Source organism: Callithrix jacchus, chromosome 5 (assembly GCF_049354715.1).
Source record: "Callithrix jacchus isolate 240 chromosome 5, calJac240_pri, whole genome shotgun sequence".
NCBI lineage: Eukaryota > Metazoa > Chordata > Mammalia > Primates > Cebidae > Callithrix > Callithrix jacchus.
In genome coordinates, this window is record NC_133506.1 from 62,540,873 (window position 1) to 62,566,077 (window position 25,205).

Consider the following 25,205-nt stretch of genomic DNA (forward strand, 5'->3'; position numbering starts at 1 on the left):
CTCCCTGCATCCCTCCTTTCTGAAGGTAAGATGTGGATGTTTACGCTACCGACAGTGGCCAGTTCTTGGTATTGCTCAAGTCCGTGGGCCTTCAGACTGGCGGGTGACTTCAAGGGACCAACAACCCTGTGTCTCTCCTGGAACGAACACTTGGCCTTCACCCATTATCTATGTCTTGGAGCCCTGAGAGGCTTGGGTGTCACCAAGTCACCGTGTTTCATGTTATTTCTGGAGGCTCTCGCCTTTGTGGCCTCGGAAAGGAAGGCGATCTGGTGCTTTAGGGAAGGCGCTCGGGCTGCTCCTCCATCTTCGGCCTTTTGCTCAGCATTGATCTGATCAATGGCTCTGGCGCGGCTTTCCTTCAATGATTCCATCACATCCAGACTTCATGTCTTTTGCATGGAAAGCACGCGGTGCCCGTTTCAGCGACACCGCACCCTGGAGCCCAGACGTCAGCCCTGCGGGTGTGGGGTTTGTTGGGGACAATTTCGGGCTCAGGTACAAGGAGCGCTTCCCCAGCGCGGGCGCGTCCTGGGCCCCAACTGAGGCCGTGGGCTCCCGGCAGGAAGACCTGGAGTTTCAGGTCCCCGTGAAGGATGCATTTCCCCCGATTGTCGGGCACAAGCTGGCCCTTGGTGGCGTTGGGCACGGATCACCTCCTCGCAGAAGCCCGCGACAGCGTGGAGCAGGCGGCGCCCGTGCCCGGGACTCCTCGTGGGTGATGGCGCCGGGAGGCCTCGGCTGGGACTGAGCCGGGCCTCCGCGTGAGCGACTGGCGGCCGGATGCGGCTTTCGGAGGCTCGGGTTTGGATGAACCGCCTGCCACCCCCTGGTGCCTCTCGGGTCCGCTCCCCAGGACTGGCCCTGCCCACGGCGCGCGGGTAGTAGCGGGCGGCCAGGAGCCAGTGGCGGTTGCGGTCGGTAGGACGCCGATGCCGGGCCGGAGGCTGCGCTGGAGCCGGTGGACGGCGCCAACGCCTAAGACAGCCGGGCGAGTGAGCCAGCGGCGACGCGGGCTGCTGCGGGGCTGAGGCGGGTGAGGCGGCGGGCGCGCAGGCGGTGGAGCAGGCGACGAGAGGCTGAGGCGGCTGAGGGGATGAAGGAGCTGAGCCGGCCGAGGCGGCTGCGGGGCTGCGGGGCTCAAGTGCTGAGGCGACTGAGGAGCCTGAGGGAATGAGGGGCTGAGGGGCTGGGGGGCTGAGGGGCTAGGGCTGAGACAGGTGAGGGGCTGAGGGGTTGAGGGGCTGAGGGGCTGAGGGGCTGGGGGGCTGAGGGGCTGAGACAGGTGAGGGGCTGAGGGGTTGAGGGGCTGAGGGGCTGAGGGGCTGAGACAGGTGAGGGGCTGAGGGGTTGAGGGGCTGAGGGGCTGAGGGGCTGGGGGGCTGAGGGGCTGAGACAGGTGAGGGGCTGAGGGGTTGAGGGGCTGAGGGGCTGAGGGGTTGAGGGGCTGAGGGGCTGAGGGGTTGAGGGGCTGAGGGGCTGAGGGGTTGGGGGGCTGGGGGCTGAGGGGTTGAGGGGCTGGGGGGCTGAGGGGTTGAGGGGCTGAGGGGTTGGGGGGCTGGGGGCTGAGGGGTTTAGGGGCTGGGGGGCTGAGGGGTTGAGGGGCTGAGGGGCTGAGGGGTTGAGGGGCTGAGGGGCTGAGGGGTTGGGGGGCTGGGGGCTGAGGGGCTGAGGGGCTGAGGGGTTGGGGGCTGGGGGGCTGAGGGGCTGAGGGGTTGAGGGGCTGAGGAGCTGAGGGGTTTTCTCTATAAATACCATATTATTTAATTACATTATTCATTACATGCAGCAAATCAGTGACACTCAGGCACACATAGTCAATTTACCAAATACAACCATGAGTCTGGCAAAACGCCCATGATTAATATTGATCCCTATTCTTCAAACTAAAGTTCAAGTGCATATGGATATACTATCTTTTCTTTTGAAAGTAAAATTAAAGTTAAATTCTACCTTTTGAAGGGTTCATCATTCTGTTTTAACTGTGAGAATATTTATATCATTCACTGACCTATTTCACTATTCTGAGACAGCCTGAAACTAAATGAAAAATATATAAACCACACATATTAACATGTTACCTTATATAAAAATTATTTTGACTGTACTTCTGCTCTTTATTAGGATATGTGCTAATTAAATAGTATTTTGCAGAGCCTACAAATGATGATGAAATAATTTTCAGTACAGTTTTTTTTTTTTAAGATGGTGTTTTGCTCATGTTGCAGAAGCTGGAGTGCAGTGGCGCAATCTCAGCTCACCACAACCTCCACCTCCTGGGTTCAAGCGATTCTCCTGCCTCAGCTTCCTGAGGATTACAGGCATGTGCTAACACGACCTGCTAATTTTGTATAAATTTTTTAATTTTAGAAGAAATTGAAAGTATCTACATGTTACTAATCTAAAAATTCAGGCTCTGGGTTTATATGGTCTTAACATGTCTTCCAAATTTTAAGAAATAGGTATTTAAATGGCATGCACTTTGTTTTCAAATTTAGAAAATGTTTCAACCTTTTGGCTGGGCATGGTGGCTCAGGCCTATAATCCCAGCACTTTGGGAAGCCAAGTTGGGAGGATCACTTGAGCCCCAGGTGTTTCAGAACAGTCTAGGCAATATGGTGAAACCCCATCTCTACAAAAAATTACAAAAATTGTCCAGGCATGGTGGCACCACCTGTAGTCACAGCTACTTGAGAGGCTGAGGCGGGAGGTTTGCTGGAGCCGGAAAAGTTGAGGCTGCAGAAGGTAAAGTGTTGAGGCTAACAGATGGTAAATATTTAATTTTTCACTTAAAAAATATTGGTTACATTGAAAAGAAATTTGGATAATGTAAGATAGATAAATTTCTGTTAAAAAAATTTTTAAGTGATCCTTGTTAGCACCATTGCACTCCATCCTGGGTGACAGAGCAAAACCTGTCAAAAGAAAGAAAGAAAGGAAAACGAAGGAAGGAATGTGGAAAGGAATGAGGGAGGGAGGAATGGGGAGGGAGGAGGGAGGGAAGGAGGGATGGAGGGAAAGAAAGAAAACAAAGAACATGTTTCAAGCTTTACAGTAGCAAAGCCACTGTGTAATGAATAAACTACAGAACCAAAACAAAAAAGGATTCTACGGACCAATCTAACCAACAATACAACGATAAACTTCTGATTTGAATATCAAAAACCAATTTCAATAATAAATATATGTTATGGAAACCCCACAAAGGTCAAGTAGGATGTATTGAATGAAATTACGAGTTGAGAGTAGGAACTCTATTAATCTAATCAAGTGAATTGAAGAATTATGAGGAAATTGTACTGCTGAAGTATTATTTGGCAATCTTTCAGTGAAACACAAAAATATTCTTAATGAAGTTGCATATATATTTTAAAATGTTATCATTGAAATGGATTTTTTAGGCTGGGCTCGGTGGCTCAGGCCTGTAATCTCAGCACTTTTGAAGGCTGAGGCAAGTGGATCTCCTGAGGCCAGGAGTTTGAGACCAGCTTGACCAAGCCAAAATCGCGCCACTGCACTCCAGCCTGGGTAACAGAGCAAGACTCTATCTCAAAAAAAAAAAAAAAAAAAGTGGATCTATAAAACTGAGGGCATTAATAACTTGCAAAAGTATTCAGGGATAAAGAGAAAAATAAATTTAGATTGTTCACGTATATAAAATATATTTTAAAAGATACTATTCACATATATAAAATATATTTTTAAAAATACGCTTGTCTCTTTTTATTCCTTAAATAAAAGGAGCAGGTATTTAAATCCCATGCCTTTCATTTTAAAATTTAGGAAATTCTTGAAGCTTCCCACACTAAAATTTATACTAACACAGCTAATCTAATCAAAGAATGAAAAAAATCAAAGCAAACAGAATTCTCTTGACCAATCTATTTTCTTGATTTTTAAAAGTCTAAATATATACTCAAAGAAATTATTAACAATTGATTAACTTATTTGAAAATATTTACTGATCATTTACCTTACACTAAGTGATCTCCAGCTCATGGAGATAGATCAGTGGAAAAATATATAAAGTTGCCCAGCTTCATTAAGTTTAAATTCTAATGAAGGAGAAAAGAAGTAATCCAGCATGGACTTTAAAACAGGAGTGTTAGGATATGGCTTGGAATTCTAAAAATTGCTTACTGTGGTTGCTGTGTGGAGACTGCATTAAGAAAAAGAGCAATGATAAAAGCTTAAATTTATATAGAATGTGGTAGCCTATAATTTTAAGAGTCCCTGAAATAAGAATGTATAATAGTTCTTGGGCCAGGCATGGTGGCTCATGATTGTAATACCAGCACTTTGGAAGGCCGAGGCAGGAGGATTGTTGAGGTCAGGCATTCGAGACCAGCCTGGCCAACATGGTAGAACCCCATCACTACTAAAATACAAAAATTAGCTGGGCATGGTGGCAGGTGCCTGTAGTCACAGCTACTAGGGAGGCTGAGGCAGGAGAATTGCTTGAGCCCAGGAGGTGGAAGTTGCAGTGAGCTGAGATCGCAACACTGTGCTCCAGCCTGGGCAAAAGAGTGAGACTCCACTTCAAAAAAAAAAAAAAAAAAAAAAGAGTATAATAGTTCTCCTTACTTTCTCAAGAAATCTCTGCAGTAGAGCCTTGATCTTGTGAGGGAAGTACTGATCTTGCCATGGAAGTACAAGTGGTGAGGGTAGGAAGGTGAATTAGAAACACCATTTGGAATTAAGGTAAAGCTGGCAGGTTTTCCATACACATTAGATCTGAAAGTGTGTGTGTGTGTGTGTGTGTGTGTGTGAGAGAGAGAGAGAGAGAGAGAGATATGGAGTGATGGAGAGACAGAGAATGAGAACCAGACAGAACTAAAAGGGACACCAATAATATTAAGCTGAGAAACTGTAAAATGGGAGTTGCCATTAAACAGAATGGGGAAGAGCAAGTTTGGGGATTATCAGTGGCTCTGTGTAGACATATTAATTTTGAGATTCCTAACCCACACCCAAGTGAAGAAGTCAGTGTTGGGTGTAGTCTAGCAGATCACCTTAGGTCAGGAGTTTGAGAGCAGCCTGGCCAACACGGTGAAACCCCGTCTCAATTAAAAATACCAAAATTAGCCAGGCATGGTGGCAGATTTCTGCAATCCCAGCTACTTGGGAGGCTGAAGCAGGAGAATCGCTTGGACTCAGGAGGTAGAGGTTGCAGCAAGCTGACATCATGCCATTGCACTCCAGCCTGATGGACAAGAGCAAGACTGAGTTAAAAAAAACTTATATGTGCAAATATGTATTTCTGGAGATCCACAACTGTCTGATTAATGTCATTTGCGTGTAAAAAAGCACAGTTATGTTTACAATTTGCTGACTCTAATCTTTTACTTGAAGTTAAGCTAATTATCCACATCCATCAATGAAACTGCTTTCACAGAAGAGTTCAATCCATGGCATAAATGGTAGGAATTGCAGAAAAGTCATTTTTCATTATTTATGTGAAAACATTAAATTTCTTAGAAACACAGGCCATCAAACTCTCAGTTTAGTGTTGCTTTCATTGCTTTCTGTAGTCTTGTAACCAGAGAAGATTTTTATGTTCCAGAATTGCACAGAGGGACTAACTGGCTATTATGGTTACCACTGTGGCCATCAAGACAAGGCACACGATTCCTAGGATCCCAGCAATGACCTCCCTGAAGGTGATGGGAATTAATAGACCTGCTATGGAAATTGTGGGGGCTGAGTAAACAGTCTTTACAAAGTTTTCTCTGTGTCTGGTACTTGAAGTCCACAGGCAGTAAACAAGGGAAGATTACAAAACAGGCAGGGATTCCATGAGCAAGAGCTGAAACCCTGTTGGAAATAGATGCTCTGTGCCACAAAGAAAAAATAGCACTAAGACAAAGGATCTTTCAGCAAAGCAATTTTTACTTCCTGGACTGCAGGAAGGGTACCCATGGTAGCAGTGAACAAAGTGCAATGAACAAAGGAAAACACACAAATTATCCCTTACACATTTGAGGTCATCCTTACTGCTGTATCTGATCTCCATTGGCTGGAGTCAGACCTCACAATTTAAACTAAAACCCAGTTGGCTAATAACTTATTAAAACTTAACACGTAAAAGCAATGGAGATCTGGGATGTGCCTGTGAGCATGTCAAGCACAGATATTTTGGTTAAAGTACAAGGACACTGAATGTACCACGTGCCTGTAAGCATGGCATGTCTAACACCGACATAGGATAGGGCTTAACAAAGTTATTAACACACTTACTCTTTAACAAGAAAGAAAATTTTAAAAGGAAATTTTCTACTTCCCCCCAAACCCCATAAAAATAAAGTGAAACCCATTTTGATGAAGCTAAACACAGGCCGGTAATCCAGTAGTCAGAGAAACTAAAGGAAAAATCCAGGGAAAGGCAGAGCAGTTGCTGGCTCAGCTGCTGTTTCATGCCAATGAAGTAAGTCAGCAGATCAGCAACATGTATGTTGCACACTTGGTACAAAATTCATTTTATTCCAGTGTGTGAGTGTGTGTGTGTGTGTGTGTATGTGCGTACCCCTGTTAACCCAGTTTCTGCTCTTATGTCCAGGTCCATGACCCTGGATGACCACGGGTGTGCCCTCGACATCTGCAGGGATCAAGCGCAGCCCCTGCTGCTGGGTATTGCACTATCTGTTGCCATCCTCGGGGCCCTCAGAGTGATGGAACCCAATAGGCTTCCTTAGGCTTTCCTTTCAGATGGAAATAGATGATGTTCTATTGTCATTTTGTTTCGTTTCTTTCCATGGATTCAGTGACTATCTTCCTTTACTCGTTGACGGCAAGAAGGGGATTCCTGGTTGGGGAAGGGTAGCTGGTGAGAAATGAGGTACAAATAAATTAGCAAAGGGTTTTCTGGTCATCTGGGGACAGTCCTCATGTGGTCCCTGGCACAGTGGTGAGGATGGGTGCCACCCACCCACTGAGAGGCAGGTGGTGCCAGGTCACAGCCATGGGCACCTGTCTCCTGGCTCTGCAGAGAGCAGTCATGGGGGCCACCCCCTCCCCATGGTATTTTCTTGCTGTTCCTGTATTTTGATCAGTCTCTGAGCATCTTCAGCCACTTCTTAATTTGTGTTATTTCCTGACGTCTTTGCTGTGAAATGGGCCATGATGGAGTTAGCAGAGCTGTCAGGCTTCTGGTAGTGGCCCCTGGATGCTGGGTCCTGGGCTTCAGGGCCCTGAAGGGACCCAACCAGAAGGAGCCAGGAAAGGGCAGACCCCAGGGGCTGAGACCCTCTGACCTAACTGGAGCTAGCAGTCTGGACTGGTGATGCCAGGACACACCATCTTCAGGCCACAGAAGCCCTGAGTTATGGTCAGTCCCAGAGACTTGGTGCAAACAGGCGGTCTGAGCCAGGACTGCAGTTCTTGGTTTGGGTTTTGGTCAAACCCTCAGGGGAATAGAGTCCAGCAGGAATGGCTGCCCTTCCCAATGACAGCCGTGGCCCACTCAACCACTGCCTGGGCCTGCAGGCCACCCCCAATGCCTCACCAACCACCCGATTCCCTGTCCCTAGACCAGCCTCCCACACAGCAGGCCCAGGCTCTTACCTTTACCTCCAGGACACTTGATGGGGGAGAGCTCTATCTCACTGTAAGGCAACCCAGGCAGAGCTGAGAGCCTGCCCAGGCCAGGATCCATCACTCTCCCAGAGAGGACCCCAGGGAAGGACCAGCCCCATCCCTATCCACCCTAAGTCTCAGCCCAGAAGAAGGCACAGGGAAGGAAGGCAAGAGCCTCCCTGTGGAGCTGACCACCCGCAAGGCAGTGGGAGCCTGGAGGAGAGGGAGCTCGAGGCTGGCCTGGTGGGGGCCGCTTATCTATAGATGGTTTCTCCCAGTGATTGAGGGGAAAAAAAAGACACAATGGGTATTCGGTAATTGACAGAAAAATTCTTGAAGAAATAGAGTCAGGAAATTTGCCCAATAATGGGTCTGCCGAAACTTGTGAGCTGTTTGCATTCAGCCAAACCTTAAAGTCTTGAAGAACCAGGAAAGAACCATCTCTACTGATTCTAAATATGCCTTTGGGTTAGCTCACACCTTTGGAAAATTTGAGCTGAACAAGGTCTTATTAACAGTGAAGGCCAAGACCTGGTCCACAAGGAATTAATCACCCAACTATTAAATAACCTTCAGTCGCCAAAAGAAATAACTATTTTCCATGTCCCTGGACACCAGAAAAGCCTTTCTTTTGAAAGTTGAGGGAATAACCTAGCAGGTCAGATAGGCAAACAGGCTACCGTTTCTTAGCTGTACAGCTGGCGTGCTTTACAGCTAGGTAAACCTAGGACACATTGCATTAAATACTAAAAGAAGCCAGATCTTATCTGCACTTCTGTCTAGGTCCTAGGCTCTACATCTAGCATATAATTAATCTCAAACTTACAAGGTTTTCAACAAAAGTAAAGTTTGCTTAAAGTTAACAGTGTAACATGTATTATCCTAACTTCTCATCTTGTGGCCTGAAGCAGTCTATTCAACAGACATAAAGGAAGTTTGCTTTCGGAAAAAAACTGTTATCGTCTTAGATATTAAGAAAAGAGTATAAAAATCTTACCTTATGATCAGACATTAAAACTGGATAAATATAGCTAAAAGGTTTTCTTAAAATTGAGTTTAACATTAATAGCACACTAGTATATGAAGATAAAATTTAGCATATCTAGTATAAAATCATACAAGAAGCATTGTCAAATATAAAATGGTGTTTAGCTTTCTTTGGCCTAAAAATGAATAAAAATAGGTGCTAAAGAGAATTCAGAAGGAAAATGGACATTGCCACACCAGAGAAAAATGTTATCTAAACCATTTATGAGGGAGATCTAGTTCTAACTGCATGAAGGGACCCATTGGGGACCCCCAAGCCCTGTGTGACACAATCCTCAGAGTTTATGAATGTATAGGAATTTATACTTTGGCAAGACAGGTTACAAATAGTTGCCTGGTATGTAAAAAGACTAATAAACAGACCCTCAGAAAACCACCTCTTGGTGGAAGAAATCCAGAATTAAGGCCATTCCAAAGTATCCAAGCTGATTACACCAAAATGCCTCCAATAGGTCATCTAAAATACCAGTAATAGTAGATCACCTCATTCACTGGGTTGAAGCTATCCCCTTTTCAAATGCAACAGACAATAATGCAGTCAAGGCCCTAATTAAAATATAGTACCCAGGTTTGGACTAATAGAAAATACTGACTCAGACGTTGCAACTCATTTCACCACACACATCATTAAAAACCTATCCTAAACATTAGACATTAGATGGAATACAGTACTCCCTGGCACCCATCTTCATGCAGGGAATAGAAAAAAATGAATCAGACTTTAAAGAACCACTTAACCAAATTGGTTCTGGAGACTCGGTTACCATGGACCAAGTGTCTTCTTATTGCCCTGCTGAGAATCTGAACTGTGGAAAGATATTGGTCTTTCTCCTTACGAGGTGCTCTATGGATTTCCCTATTTACACTTGACTGCTGACATTCCTACCTTTGAAACAAAAGATCAATTTCTTAAAAATTATATACTCAAGTCTGTCTTCTACTTTCTCTTCTCTGAAAACTAAAGGTCTCTTAGTATAGGCACTGCCCCTGGAGTTCCCAGTGCATCAGCATCAGCGTGGGGGTTGCGTCCTCATCAAAAGCTGGAAAAAGGAGAAGCTCAAGCTGGCCTGGGAAGGACCTTATTTAGTGCTCCTAACTACTAAAACTGCAGTCTGGACAGCAGAGAGAGAGGATGGATCCATCACACTCAAGTTAAGAAAACACCACCCCCTCTGGAGTCATGGGCCATAGTCTCAAGGGAAAACCATATCAAACTAAGGCTAAGAAAAATTTAACTCTCTATTCTAATATTAATAATATTAATAATCTATTCTATTATTCCTTCTTCTTTCCTCGCTCTATTGCTGACCACCTAGTTATTAATATCAACAAGTCAATTTTGCCTCAAACTATTACATTTCATAGTTGCCTTGTTATACCCGGTGGAGACTTGTCAAGTCAAAGACAGCTCTCCACTTCAGAAAAGTACCCCTATCCTTTCTGTCTCTCCTCAGACTGGACATTAGAGAACTGGGATTATTTAGTCTGAGAAGATTTCAATGAAGACCCCAGTATCAACTAAGAGTCTTGCCCCCTCCAACCCTATACAGAGTTTTTATTCCATAGCTGTTTCAACATTCTGTAGACCACTAAAGAGCAAGGATGGACTGCCCCTACCAGTAATTGTAATTTCCTAAAACCATACATTTATTTTACTAAAGGAACAGCTTCCCCTGTTAGCTAAACCAGTGCAATCCAATACCAGTTATTATTTCAAAGCCTCAACGTTCTTCTCCTTCTCTAATCCAGTTCCCTTCTTTAAGCTGGTTTTAATGGTACAGGGATTGGGGTTTCAGGAACAGACCATATCGGATTCTTTAAAATACATTTCATTGATCCCCCACTGCCTACATCTTCCCCTAAGCCTTCTTCCAAAACATTTCACAATGAAACAGTTGTTCATCTTCTATCTAATGACAAAAGTAAGGTAGCTATTGTAGAAGTTAAAGACCTAAAGCAAACCTTGGCAATTGAGACAGGATATCAAGATGGGAATGCCTGGTTGAAATGGATCAGATATTCCATCGGCACTTTAAACAAAAGCCATTGTTATGCTTAATGCATACAGCAGGTTAGAGGCCCAGATTGTCCTCTTTCCACTAAGATGGTCCTTCAGCCAACCAGGCATGGGCTGTGTGGCAGCTCTTTTCCACGATTCCACAGCTTGGGGCAGCAAGTGTGTCAAGCTCTCTCTCTGCTATATCCTAAAGTTCAACACCCTGCGGGTCAGTCCCGAGAGCCATCCGGCCTCCGTCTCTTGAAATTATGTTCACTTCATGTCTCTCATGACAAGTGCGTCTTGGAGACCCAAAAGGATGCAATGAGCTTAAGGCTTTTCAAGAGCTTATCAATCAGTCAGCCCTTCTTCATCCCCGAGCAGATGTATGGTGGTATTGTGGTGGACCTTTACTGGACACTCTGCCAAGTAACAAGAGTGGCAATTGTGCTCTAGTCCAGTTGGCTATCCCTTTCACCCTGGCATTTCATCAACCAGAGAGAGAAAAGAACTACAACATCGTAAAACAAGGGAAGCTTTTTATGGGTCTTTCAACTCTCATGTTTATTTAGATGCCATTGGAGTACCACAAGGAGTACCAGATAAATTTAAAACTCAAAAAATAGCTGCAGAATTTGAGTCAATATTTTGGTGGGTGACAGTTAATAAAAACGTAAATTGGATAAATTACATTTATTACAACCTACAGTCACTTATTAACTACACTAGAAATGCTATTAAAGGAGTAGCTGAGCAATTAGGGGCTGCTAGCCAGATGGCTTGGGAAAACAGGATAGCCTTAGACATGATATTAGCAGAAAGAGGAGGAGTTTGCATCCTGACATGATTAAACTCAATGTTGTACCTTCTCCCAAACAATACCACCTCTGGTGGAAGTATAACAAAGGCATTGCAAGGTCTAATTGCTCTGTCCAATGAGTTAGCCAAAAACTCAGAGTAAATAACCCTTTCACAGGGTGGCTACAAACATGATTCAGTGAATGGAATGAAATAATAGTCTCAATTCTTACTTCTCTCACAGCCATAGTAGGTATACTCATTCTTGTTTGGTGTTGTGTCATATCATGCATCTGTGGGCTGGTGCAGAGACTCATAGAGAGAGTACTTACTAAAACCTCCCTTAACTCTCCTCAACCTTATTCAGAGAAGCTTCTTCTTTTAAGGAGTCAAGCAGAACAACTAAATCAATAAGTGTTAAGGAAGTTTGAAGAGGAAAACAACTGTAAAATCAAGAGGGGCAATTGGGAAAAGTAAAAAGTTCCACTTCAAAGTTTCCATTCTTGTTACAAAATAAATAATAAGTGTTAGAAATAATAGTTTCTTTTAAAAACTAACTTCCTTCAAGCTTCCTTGCTTTTTACTAATAACTCTTTGTCATGCCCTACGTAGCTGTTAAATATATCCTATCTTTTGTAGTTTAACCAAGTTATTTGTTCTGGCTTGGAGCCTGCTCAGACATGTCCAAACATGCCAAGACATTTCCTGGCTTATCACCCACACCTCTTCCTTATTTGCAAATATCATTATTCTCCTAGTTTCCTGTAAACAACCCCCTTTCTTTCTTTATTCTCCATCATGCATTTACCTAATTAAGAAAGTTTTAAGTTTTTAGCGAATCGGGATCAGTCTGAATTGTGCGGTCCAGCTCCAGCCAATGGAGATAGGACACAGCAGTAAGGACCCAATGTGTCAGGGATAAAAACTCCTGCTTTTCTTTGTTCAATGTGCTCTCGTGGCAATCAGACTTCCAAGAAGCATCCTTTCTGGAGAAAGTAAAACTGCCTTGCTGAGAAATGTTCTTTGTCTGAGCACTGGTTCTTTTCAGCACCAAGAAACAAGCATTTGTTTCCAGCAGATGATTAAGCAAATATGATTTGTTTTAACAAGTAAAAGCCACATAGACACAGGGAGGGGAACATCACACAATGGGGTCTGTCAGGGCTTGTGGGAGGCAAGGGGAGGAAGAGCATTAGGACAAATACCTAATGCATGTAGGGCTTAAAACTGAGATGATGGGTTGATAGGCGCAGCAAACCACCATGAACATGTATACCTATGTAACAAACCTGCACGTTCAGCACATATATCACAGAACTAAAAGTAGCATTATTATAATTTTTGCAACTGAAAACTTTAAAACTGAAATTGTTCCTTTTTCAATGGAATAAAATCTAAAATCACTCCTGTGCAATTACACATTTAAATGAAACAATTTGAAGGGTAGTGATTTCATATTTTACTTAAGTGAAGGAAAAAATTAATGGACTGGAAGAATGGTCATAAGAAAATATACAGAAAGCAGCCTAAAAACGAAAACACAGAAGAGAGGATAAAAACTTTGGGAATACATTAAGACAGCCTAACAGGCATTTAATTGGTGTCACTGGGAGAGTTGAGAAAGAGACACAAAAGTAACATTTGAAGAAAAATAGCCCAGAAATGTTTGATTTTCCAGAATCAATAAAATATCAACCCAAAGATTTGATAAGATCAATACATCTCAAGCAGGATAAATAAAATAAAATATCTACTTTGAAAAATTGTAATCTTACTATAGAAAACCAAGATGCTGTGCAGCAGCAGTCTGGCCTAGGAAACCTAAAGCTGTGGTCCTTCCTTTGCAAGTGGGGGAGGGAGTCCTAATGTCCTCCCCGGGTCCCTGAGGAGAGTGCAGCCCTGAAGACCTCTGAGTTACCTTTATGGTCATTCTCTTTTGTCGAACAATACAGCATTCAAGAAAATGTTTGCAGCCTAATAGCTTTACTGTCCTGTCCTGTAGAATCCAAGATGTTTGACAGTCTTCCTTTATGCCATCCCACTTTTTAATTCTTCTTTAGTTCAAACAAGCTTTATCTCTGTGGATATAATCTGTCTCCATTCTTGGCTTTTCCTGAGATGGCTGATCAAATCCATGAGTCACAACCATGATCTCCCCATCGAATGGCTGTTTTGCCATACCTTTTGTTTTCTGTTCAGAACATATTTCTTTTCTTTTTTTTTTTTTTTTGAGATGAAGTTTCACTCTTGTTGCCCAGGCTGGAGTGCAATTACACAATCACAGCTCACCACAACCTCTGCCTCCCAGGTTCAAGCAGTTCTCCTGCCTCAGCCTCCCAAGTAGCTGGGATTACAGGCATGTACCACCATGCCAAGCTAATTTTGGATTTTTAGTAGAGACGGGTTTTCACCATGTTGTCCGGCTGGTCTCAAACTGCTGACCTCATGATCCGCCCACCTCGACCTCCCAAAGTGCTGGGATTACAGGGGTGAGCCACTGTGCCCAGCCCCAGCTAGGATTTTAATAATCTGAGAATGACTATTGATTGCCCTAAGAAGGTTATCCTTATAATAAAATCAAAACACTAAAAAGTGTATTAAAAGACAGTAGCTGGAGAAACCTCAGCTTTTTCTTTTGTCCCTCAGTGAATTCAGGCACACGTGACCAGTGCTACCTCTCTTGAGCCTTGGGGGTATGCAGCATGCTGCCTGTGTGCAGGTGGAAGCACTGGGTTGGGGTGTTCTGCCAAGCTTGGAGCCCCACTTGTGGTGAGCAGACACCCTGTGAAGCAGCTGCTAACAAGTACTGAGTGGGCCGGGCCAGGGGACTTGTCCAGTCCATGTGGCCAGGAAATGGCAGAGCCAGGATGAGGGTCCAGGCTTGTTAGACAGTGAGGCCCATACTCACTCATTAGCAATGTATTACCCACCCTCGGTCTCCTACTTCTTCCTGCTCCTCACATTAAGGGGTGGGGGCTGCAATTAGTTTAATTTGTAAACTACTGCCCTTCTAAAGCAGGTGACGGCTGTCCCTGAGTGTGGATGAATGGGATTGGATGCCACTCCCTGGGAGAATGGCCTGGAGTCATGGGAAAGCACCCGGCGTCCAGATAGAGAGGAGGGAAGAGAAAAGGAAAGCGAAGCCTAACCATGTGAAACTGCTGTGTGGGAAACCTGAGCATGGGAAGCCATTCACTCTCCTGCCTCACAGTTTGCCTGGGTCCTTCCTGGCGTGCTGAGGACAGAGCCATCCTCTGCCCGTGCATCTCCCTCTGCCTTCCCACCACCATCCTGGAACAACTTCACTGACTGTCAGTATTTGGTTGTCAGTTTATGGAGAGTGTTTTGCAGAAGGTTCAAGCGCAGTTCAGCTGAGCAAGCTAATGTTGTGTGAGGGAAAAGGAACCTTGGTTTCTTCATGGCCCAGTTCTACATCCTGAGAAACATGCAGTAGCATGCAAAAGTGGGAGCTGAATTGTCAGGAAATGCACTCTACTGGGCATTCACTTTTTAGTTGGAGCAGCTTGAGAGGCCTAAAGTGACTTTTGCCTGGATAATGAAATGAGGGTGATGCTGTGTGTGTGTGTGTGTGTATGTGTGTGTGTGTGTGTGTGTCTGTGTGAGATGGAGTTTTGCTCTGTTGCCCAGGCTGGAGTGGAGTGGCACAATCTCAGCTCACTGCAACCTCCATCTCCTGGGTTCAAGCGATTCTTCTGTCTCAGCCTCTAAGTAGCTGGGACTACAGGCACATGCCATCACACCCAGCTAGTTTTTGTATTTTTAGTAGAGATGGGGTTTCACCATATTGGCCAGGCTGGTCTCAAACTCCTAACTTCATGATCCACCCACCTTGGCCTCCCAAAGTGCTGGGATTACAGGTGTAAGCCACTGTACCCAGCAAATGATGCTCTTACAAACAATGTCAGTAGCAAAAGGGTCAGTGTCAAAAGCTTGTGAAAGGACGGAACAGTGGTGTGGGACAAGAAGAGGCAGAAGGAGCAATGAAAGGCTCTACTTCCTTTGTCCAACCTGCCCTGCAAAATCTCCTTAATGGAATGTGGTAAGATGCATGCTTCAGGGGAAAGAACCTGCTCTAACTCGGTGTAGTCAGTGGAACTTGTTGGAGTCCGTCATCCCTGATGGTGGGTGTACTGTTCTGCCTGCTTGAATTCCAGGTAACTGAGGCTTGTGCAGTGAGAGAGGGAAATAACTGGAGCCATTGGATTTCAGACTTTTTAGTTTCATGCAGGTCTTCATTTTGTACTGATTCACCAGAGTACTTGGATTTTGCCTATTTGAACCAGAAAAGGGTTAAAAAATAATGCTTTTAGTCTTATCTATCATCTTAGAAGGTTATTTTCATTGCATAAAGGAGTATGCATATGGGGAGAGAATGTCAGCTCACTTCCGAGTGATGATGGCATCTCCCTCCATCCTCCAGGTCATCCAGTGGGAAAGGATAGGGATATGTAGTCTAAAGAGTCATCAAAGCAGACTGCTTGTGCTTGTCTTCTAGCAACAAATGGCCTTAGGAAGTATTAGGAAGCGGGATAAAGTGGTGGCCCGCTTTCGGGCTGTGTCCTAAATTAACAGCTCTCCAGCTGGCCAACAGCAAGGGTCCCTCAGGAGCCAGGCCAGGGCATACTGGTGCTGCAGTGTGTGCACCAGGAATCGGTTTCAGGGTCCTCCAGGCCTGGACTGTTTAGCTGGCCACCCTCACCCTTCTCGTGCCTGTGCTTGGAGTTTGGGGGTGGCAGGGAGTGCTTGGGCCCTGGATGCTTCTTGTGGGGACCTGTAGGAACAGGCATGAGGAATTGAGGAGCAGGTGCTGACTGCAAGTGACTTGAACCCTGACTGCCCCAGCATCCAACACACACGCATGCATGTACCTACTCAGTCAGACACAACACACAGCTATGCATGCTGACACTCTCACGCAGAGGCATGGGCACAGACACAGACATGTACTAATCTTACTCTATTTATTATTTTTATTACTTTTAGAGATAAGTCTCACTCTGTCGCTCAGCCTGGAGTGCAGTCATGCCATCCTAGCTCACTGCAGCCTCAATCTTCGGGGCTCAAGTGATCCTCCTGCCTCAGCCTCTTGATTAGCTGGGACTACAGGTGTGCACTGCCATGCCCAGCTAATTTTTTTTTTTTTGAGACCATTCTGCTGTTGCCCGGGCTGGAGTACAGTGGCAGGATCATGGCTCACTGTAACCTCTGCCTCCCAGGTTCAGGTGTTTCTCCTGCCTCAGTCGCCTGAGTAGCTGGGACTACAGGCATGAGCCACCACACCTGGCTAATTTTTTATACTTTTAGTAGAGACAGGGTTTCACCATGTTGGCCAGCCTGGTCTTAAACTCCTGAGCTCAAGTGATCTGCCCACCTCGGCCTCCCAAAGTGCTGGGATTACAGGCAAGAACCACTGTACCTGGTTCCCAGTTTATTTTTCAATTTTTTGTAGAGATGAGGTCTCACCATGTATGGAAAGAAGAAAAACAATTCTTTTACAGTGAAGAAACTCAGCAGACGCTCCCTCAATATCAGTGGTGGTAAGTTCTGCGGTTACTGGGTACCCCCTATAGTAGTCCAGGCTAGTCTCAAACTCCTGGCGCGGCGGCGGCGGCGGCGCGGACTAGTCGGGCCGGCGGCGACCGGCGCCTGAGAGGCGGGCCGCAGCGGGAGGCAGCGGGCCAGAGGCCGCGTCCACGGGACCCTCGGCTGCCGGGCGGGCGCGGGGCGTCGCGCGCGCAGTGAGGCCCGGGCGGCGTAGGAGCCTCGGCGCGTGCAGCGAGCCGCCCGCCGGGTAGGAGGCCGGGCCGGACTTCGGGGGGGCCGGCGAGGGATGCGGCGGCGGCCGCGCTGAGCCCTGAGTCCGCTGGGAGCGCCAGACGGCTGGAAATTCCAGGCCAACATCTTCAACAAGAGCAAGTGTCAGAAGTGCTTCAAGCCCCGCGAGTCGCATCTGCTCAATGACGAGGACCTGACGCAGGTGAGCGCCGGGGCCGGCCCGACATCTCTGTCCCGGGAGCAGCGAAGAGGCGCGGCCCAGGCCTGGGCGGGCCGGGGGCTGGGGCGCCGCCGAGGACTGCGGGAAAAATAAAAATGGAGCAGGGAAATGCGCGAGTCCTGGGGCATGGGGATGGGGACGGGAAGTGCATTGACAGAGCCTAGACAAAGGAAAAATCCTCGAGTATGCCGAAAAATAACATCCTTTCCTGTTCCCATTGCCCGGCTGTGTGTGATTGATGCTTTTTGGGTGACTCAGAAGCGCCCGGGTTCGCTTAGTAGAAACAAAGCGCTTGGGGATTGGATGCCGTTTGAGGGGACGCCCCCTCAGTCTTGCTTGGGACGGGACTTGGACTTGTCCAGCCAGAGTGGCCCCGGGGGGCGGATTGTTGGGAGAGACTTTGGGCTCCCATCTAGTGGACCCAGCCTGCCCTGATTCGGAATCGTCATCACCGTCAAGGACTGGATAGAGGTGAAGGGTGTCTGAGTCTGGCGAGGAGGGTCTTGCTCTTGAACTTAGGCTGGGAGGCTGCAGTTGAGGGGAGAGCTGGGACCAGTTCACTGGTCACTGGCTGAGGGGTGAGGAGACCTTATAGGTCCTCGGGAAAGTTGGTTTCTGTCTCCCAACCTTCTCTGTCAAACAGGGCTTTGAACTAGTTGTAACTCCCAAACCTGCATTAGAGTCATAGCCATTAAACAGCGTTCTGCCCCCCACCCCCACCCCGAGTGATTTGGGAGGTGGGGAGTTTGTATTGCCAAAAGGCCCCAAGAGGCTTGGCTGCAATCCTCGTGGCCCTCGGGAACCCCTTTGAATTAGAGTTCTAGGATTCTGAGCCCTTGTGTGGGCCTCCTTGGGATGTGCCTGGGTGCCCTCCCCACAGCCATCTTCTCCATCCTCTTCAGGGCTTTCAGCCGCTTGAGTGAGGGCAGGGGAGCTCCCTTCACATTCCAGTCCAGTGTGACCTAGTTGTAGCCACTCCTGTCACAGAAGAACCCCTTAGACTGAAAAGGTTGCTTGAAGTGAACGGGCCTGGTTGTTTTTAATGCTGCTTCAGTGCACCCAGGGTTTGACTTGTTTCCATGGCCAACTGGAGTAGGGTGGTGGGGCAGGGGTTATGGCCTGGGGCGTGGGGCCTTTCTCTGAGGTCAGGTTTCCAACCGCCAGGAAAAAGATTATTTTCATCTAAACCCAAAAGTTTAAGGAAACACTCAAGGCTGCAAAGTCATAGATGGTTGAGATACCAAGGGCTTTAGGAAAGGTCTACTTGGGACGGGTAGAACTCAGTTACTCAGTTACCTTGGTGTTCTGGAGTGTAAAGGAGACCTTGACTCCTCTCATTTGGATGCTTTTTTGGGGAAAAACAGTTTTTTTTTTTTTTTTTTTTTTTAAAAGATGGGGTTTCACCATGATGGCCAGGCTTGTCTTGAACTCCTGACCTCAGGTGATCCACCCACCTCAGCCTCCCAAAGTGCTAGGATTACAGGGGTGAGCCACCTCGCCCAGCGGTGGAGGGCGGGGGGATTAGTTTATGTGATGAGGAGGATTTGGGAGACTTTGCTTCAAGTGTTGGGCTGTCACTTTCACCCATGTGACCTTGAACAAATCCCTTTACCTCTATAGTTTAATTTCCTTATCTGTAAATTGGGAATCCTGGTCCCTGGCTTACCTCCTTCACTGACCATTTATGAAAAGCAGGAAATGATATTTTATTATTTTTCCCTTACAGTTTAACAAACCAAAATATCCTGCCAGTTTTAGAAATTTCTGGTCAAGGGTTGTTCTGACAGAGGTTTGTAAGTTTCCTGGTTATTCTAAGCAATTGTCAAAATTGGTAACTTTACACCTCATAGGGGCTGTTTGTGGATTCTTAAGCTTAGATAAACTAGAATGGAATCTTCATGTTTGAGTACAATCTGCTAAGTTTTTTTAATAAACTGTTGATTATTAATTGGATTTACTGGGTGAGGCAAACTTAAAATACTGTACTCTCACTGTATTCAAAGTTGAATTGTGGGTTTTGAAACAGGCCTGAGACCTTCAGGGCACAACTGGAATGGTAGTTTCTGAAATAATGAGTGGGGTTATTTGTGCTGGGAGAGATTAGCCCAGCCTTCTACCTCCTGGGATCTTTCAGGAAGAAACTGCTCTTGAAAAGAGAGGAGAGAGACTCAGGGCTGTTGCCAACAGCTTCTCTGCTGCTCTCTGCATCCCCCCCGCCACCCCCACCCCCAGCCTCTCACTCTCATCCTTATGGCTCCATTAGAAAACCTCAACTAATCAGTTCCCATGTCTCCCCCAAGTCCCTGCTTCCTGCCCCTCCCAGGCTTGAGCTTATTTTAGATGGTCAAAGCTGGAAGATACCTCAGCCACCATAGAGGCCACCCCTGTTTAAGTGGAGAGGATACTGGGCCCAGGGAGGTGATGAGCAGCCTTAGCCGGCTTTTGCTCTTGAGATGTCATCTTCCCAGGAGCAGACATTTCTCTGAGCTTTTTGGTTTGAGCTTTATTTCCTCAGCTGTGGGTTTTGTTTGTTTGTTTTTCCTCTAGAAAGGCACAGAAACCTCTCACAGGGACTGTATTAGGGCATCAGATCTGGAAGGGACTTGGAGATCAGCTAACATAACCACTTCCTCTTACTGATGAGAAGACTGAAACCCAGAGAAAGAAAGCCACTTGCCTAGTTCAGGGATGGAGCCATGATTCTGAAGTGAATGTTATTTTTCCTGCTTCTGTGGCCATAAACACACGACGAGGACAGTAATGTCAGGGATGGTTATGTTGCGGAGGGTGCCTTGAGAATGGTAGCTTGGAGCAGAGGAGTTCTTTGCCTTCTCACAGGAATTCAGAGTGATCTGGGATAAGTGATAGGTGACCGTCCTTTATTACTTGTCCCAGGCCCCTGTTCACAGTGGCATTTATCTTCCAGTTTTCCTGTGCATTTCTCGGTGACATATGGACTCAAATATACAGTTAAACCTTTTTGTCCTGAACTGTGTGCATGTATTTGTGCTGTGACATATTTCTTGTTTTTTGCGTAACAGTATGTCTTGGCGTTCTTTTCATGGTGTTACATATGAATATGCCAGAACCATTTTGCATATTGGGCCTTTAGGAGTGTACTATAATTTAACCTGTTCCCTTATTGATGGACATCAAGGTTACTTACGGGTTTTGATGTCATATACAGTGAATGTTTCTGCAAACAGCCTTATAAATGCTTTTGGGTATGTGTGCGTGCAAGCACGAATGCAAGTATTTCTCTGAGGGGCAGATACCTATAAATAGAATGGCTGGGTTGACATCAAGTACATTACATTTTTTTTCAGATACCATGAAATTGCCTTCCAAAAAAGGCTGTGTCATAACATTTCCAGGACTGGATATTATCAAATGATTTAATTCTCTAATAATTTTCCTAATTACTGGTGAGGTTGAGCCTCTTTTTATAGTATTTACTATTTTTGTTTCTTTTGTGGATTGCCTGTTCCTATTGCTGGCCCATTTTTCTATGAGGTTAGTTTTTCCCCCAGTTGATTTGTAGGAGCTTTTTATAAGTGCTTTAGGTCAAGGGTCTGCAAACTTTTTTGGTAAAAGGCCAAATTGTAAATATAATTTAGTCTCTGTGGGCCATATGGTCTCTGTGACAACTGTGCAACTTTGCCGTCTCATCACAAAGGCAGCTGTAGACAACACATTAACGAATGAGTACGGCTGTGTTCTAGTAAACACAGCCGGGCGTGGTGGCTCTTGCCTGTAATCCCAGCACTTAGGGAGGGTGAGGTGGGCGGATGACCTGAGGTCAGGAGTTTGAGACCAGCCTGGCCAACATGGTGAAACCCTGTCTCTACTACAAAAATTAGCCGGACCCGGTGGTACATGGCTATAATCTCAGCTACTCAGGAGACTGAGGCACGAGAATTGCTTGAACCTGGTAGGCAGAGGTTGCAGTGAGCCAAGATTGTGCCACTGCACTGCAGCCTGGGCAACAAAATGAAAACTCTTTCTAAAAATAATAATAATAAATAAATAACTTTATTTACAAAAATAGGCAGCTGGCATGATGTGGCCTGCGAGCCATAGTTTGCTGACCCTGCTATAGCTGTTAGTCTGATGCTTGCCGTATATTCCAGGTATTTTTTCCCAGAATGTCACTTGTCTTTTATGTGTGGTCATTTTTCTTTTTCATAATATGAATGCAGTTAAGTCTGTTTTCCTTTAGTTTGTGATTTTAATGTCATATTTAAGGTCCACTTTCCAAGATTCGTAATATAATTTCTCAGATTCTTTTATAGCTATTTTTATGCTAAGTCTTTTAATCTGTCAGACTTGTTTTTTAGGAAAATAATTCTGGCTAAAGGCAGCCAATCTACTGGAGGCTCTTAAAGTAGGCGAATTACAGTAAAGGCCTTCTCTCCAGATCAGTGCTGGTGAGGATGGAAGGAATCAGACACTAGGAACAGGATGCTGTTGGTTTATCAGAGGTCGGTGTTAAGGAAACTGGGGTAGTTAGAAGTGTACCTTTAACAGAGATTGAGAACAGATTTGGAGTAAATTGGGGGGATGGGGAATGGTAAAAAATAATATGGTAAGTTTGACCTTATGGAAGTAGAGGGAAGCTGGGTAGAAATTCTTAAGTCTTATATGTAGAGGTGGTTGCTGAAATCATGGGAGTGAGTTTGAGCACTCAGGAGTCTGCATAGAGTGATAGAGGAACCAGCCTAGGGAGCCCCCATGTAGTGGGCGGGCAGAAGGGAAACAGATGCAGTGGCCGGGAGGTGAATCAGAGGGGTGGGTGTTAGTGGGAGAAGCAGGTCTGGAACCCAGGGTGCTCAGCTTCCACATCCATGTGGGCCTTCAGTGGTGTTGATCTGGAAGTGATCAACAGTGTCTGGAAGTGTCTCGTTCTCCTGCTGACTGTGTAACTTCAGGCATTGCCTCTGTGAAAGGAGCCACTGCCCACAAGCCTCTTTCTAGTTCTTTGTGTAGCCCTGTTTTTTGTGGGACCTTGGCTGGGTCATTTTCATTGCTCAGGCCTCTGTTTTCCCATCTGGAAATGAGCTTAGTCTTGATCTCCCAGGGTTCCTAGTCTTCCTGTTGTGATTCTGCCCTCGCTGTGCCCCATACTCCACTGCCAAGGCTGCAGGGGCCTCAGGGTAGGAATTTCAGATATAGAGGATGTAGGCCAGGACGAGGTCTCAGGGAAGCATTTCATCAGCTTTCCTTTGTTCCTGTGACATTCGTGTAAGTTCTAAGGCATAGGACTTCCTGATTTGACTTAATGTGTATCTCGGAGGCAACGGGGAGATTTCACGTTCCCCCTTGTAGAAGATCTGTAACATGAGTTGGTGTGTTGTTTGGCAGGGAGCTTGTCAAAAATCTCAGACACACAAAATCCTATTTCAAACTGCCAAGCACCAAATTTTCAGCATCATCAGCAAAGTCCAAATAGAAACCACAGTGAGATACTACCTCATACCTGTCAGGATGGCTAGAATTATATATAACATGTTGGCGAGGATGTGAAGAAGTTAAAACCCTCGTGGGTTGCTGGTGGGAATGAAATGGTATAGCTGCTATGGAAACAGTTTGGGGATTTCTCAAAAACTTCAGCATTGAACCTACCGCATGAGCCAGCAATCCTACTCCTAGGTATATGCCCAGAAGAATTGAAGACAGGTGTATTCAAACAAATACTTGTATGGAAATGTTCGTAAAAGCACTACTCACAATAGCGAAAGGTGGTAACAATTCAAGTCCATCCACTAATGAGCAGATAAGCAAGTCATGGTGTATTTGTACCATGGAATATCATTCAGTTCTAAAAAGGAGCAAAGCACTGAGACATGCTACGACATGGACGAACCTAGAAAACATTGTGCTAAGCAGGCAGGAAAGGTCATATGTCACATACTGTATGATTCCATTTATGTAAAATGTCCAAAACAGGTAAATCTGTAGAAACAGAAAGCAGATTGGTTGTTGCCAGAGGCTGAGGGTTGGATGGACCATGTGAAATGACTGCTAATGAGATTGGAGTTCTATTTTGGGGGTGATGAAATGTTTTGGAACTGGGTAAAAGTGCTGGTTACACAACATTGTGAAATGTGCTAAACGCCACTGAATTATTCACTTCCAAGTGCTCCATGACTTCTGAGGGGACTTACAGTGGGGGTACATTCAGGCAAACCCATCAGACCTGTCACAAACTCAAAATCCTAAGTCAGGGACTCTCTGTACAAGAATTTCTTTCTCATCTACATACCTGCCTTCTGCTCCTTGTGTGACCTAGAGTGAAAATCTGATAGTTTCTAGAGTCTAGACCAGGGATTGGCAATTTTTTTTTGAGGGACTCTTTTTTTTTTTTTTTATCCTGGGGAACTCCTTCCCCAAGCCACTCTTTCCCACCTGAATGACACAACTGGACCAAGTCAGTGGTTTTCAAGCTTTCATCAAATCCCGGAGTCTTTTACTCAAAAGAATCTTGTAAATATTTTAGGTTTTGCTGGCCAACAGGCAAAAATCGAGGAGTTTGTGTAGGATATAGCCATTTAAAAATGTAACAGCCATTCTTGGTTATGGGGTATTAGAAAAGCAGGTGGTGGGCCAGATTTGGCACAGAGACAGTGTATCACCCCTCAGTTAGACCAGCCCTGTCCTCTGACGCTATACTAGAAGCCACATACGAAATTTTAGATTTTCTAGTGGCTACGTTAAAAAAGGAAAAAGAGGTGTAATTAATTTTAATTATATTTTATTTAACCAGACATATCCAAATACTATCATTTCACCATGTAAAAAAGTTATGATGTGCGCATTTTACCTTACAGCACATTTCAGCTCACACCACTTTCCCACTGCTTAGTAACCCAGTGGCGTGGCTGCTGTCTGCAGTCCTGGCGGCAGTCCTGGGGTGGCACAGGTGGTGGTGAGTTTCTTCCCTCCCTCCCTCAGGCCCTGGGTTGGAAGGTTCCTGGAGTGCTGCTTCTTTAGGACGTATTACTCCTGTTTGTGTCCCCACTCCTCCTTGGCCCTTAGTGTCTATTGCCAACTTTTGAAGTTTCTTTATTTGACTGTCACGTCTTTGGTGGCTTCTTTTGGTGTGTTAGAAGCTCTGTTCGGGGCTCTGACCCTGACCCCCTTGCCCAGGGGCAGAGTTTAGGGGCAAGAAGGGTGCTGGCCAGGGCTTCAGGACTGTCCCATGGGGAGCAGGTGAGGGCCTTGGGGGGCAGGCTGGTGTGTCCATGTGTCCCTGTCTAGATTGGATGTATGATGTTTCAGTGTTATGTAGTTGCACCCTTGCTTTTTTCGCTGGGTTCTAGCCAGTTACCGACCTTTTCCTCTGAGTTCTGTGTCCCTTGTCACACAGGACTATAGTGCAAGGCCTGTGTTTTCTTCTTGGCACAAATGTGCAGGGTGACCCAGGAAGGTGACTTATGTCTCCCACCTGTAAAGCGTGTGCCTGCCTTGTGTTTGTAGGGAAGAAGTAGCGTGCTGATGGAATGGAGGAGCTCCCCTCCGTGGTGAGGGATGTTCCAGGAAGCACACTGGCTGCGGCCTCTTGGGGAAGTAGCCTTTCTTTGGGCAACCTCATGATTAATAGGACCCTAATGCTCTTTAGCAGAAATAAAGCATTCAACTCGGAATGTTTAAGTTCTTCCCAAGCTGCCACTTAGTCTTGAAAGAGGGAGAGAGCGTGGCAGCGCGGCACAGGGAAAGATATCCTACTGCTGGACGTGGAGGATCATAGGGTGCTAATTTGGAAACATCTGACCTAAG

The 25,205-nt window shown here is 45.8% G+C and overlaps 1 long non-coding RNA gene across 7 annotated transcripts in view; it reads left to right on the forward strand.

Annotated features, from left to right (window-relative positions):
• Positions 1–706: 706 nt before the first annotated feature.
• LOC118153655 (uncharacterized) overlaps positions 707–25,205 on the forward strand; it is an 87,850-nt gene continuing 63,351 nt past the window's right edge. For 4 of the 7 annotated variants that reach the window (XR_013535344.1, XR_013535339.1, XR_013535342.1 and 1 more), the window contains exons 1-2: positions 707–1,036; positions 16,884–17,411. This is a non-coding gene — a long non-coding RNA (uncharacterized LOC118153655). Of the gene's footprint in view, positions 1,037–2,205; positions 2,322–5,563; positions 5,661–6,556; positions 16,864–16,883; positions 17,412–25,205 lie in introns of those variants that run through there. The other 3 variants (XR_013535340.1, XR_013535341.1, XR_013535345.1) reach the window with 3 other exon arrangements.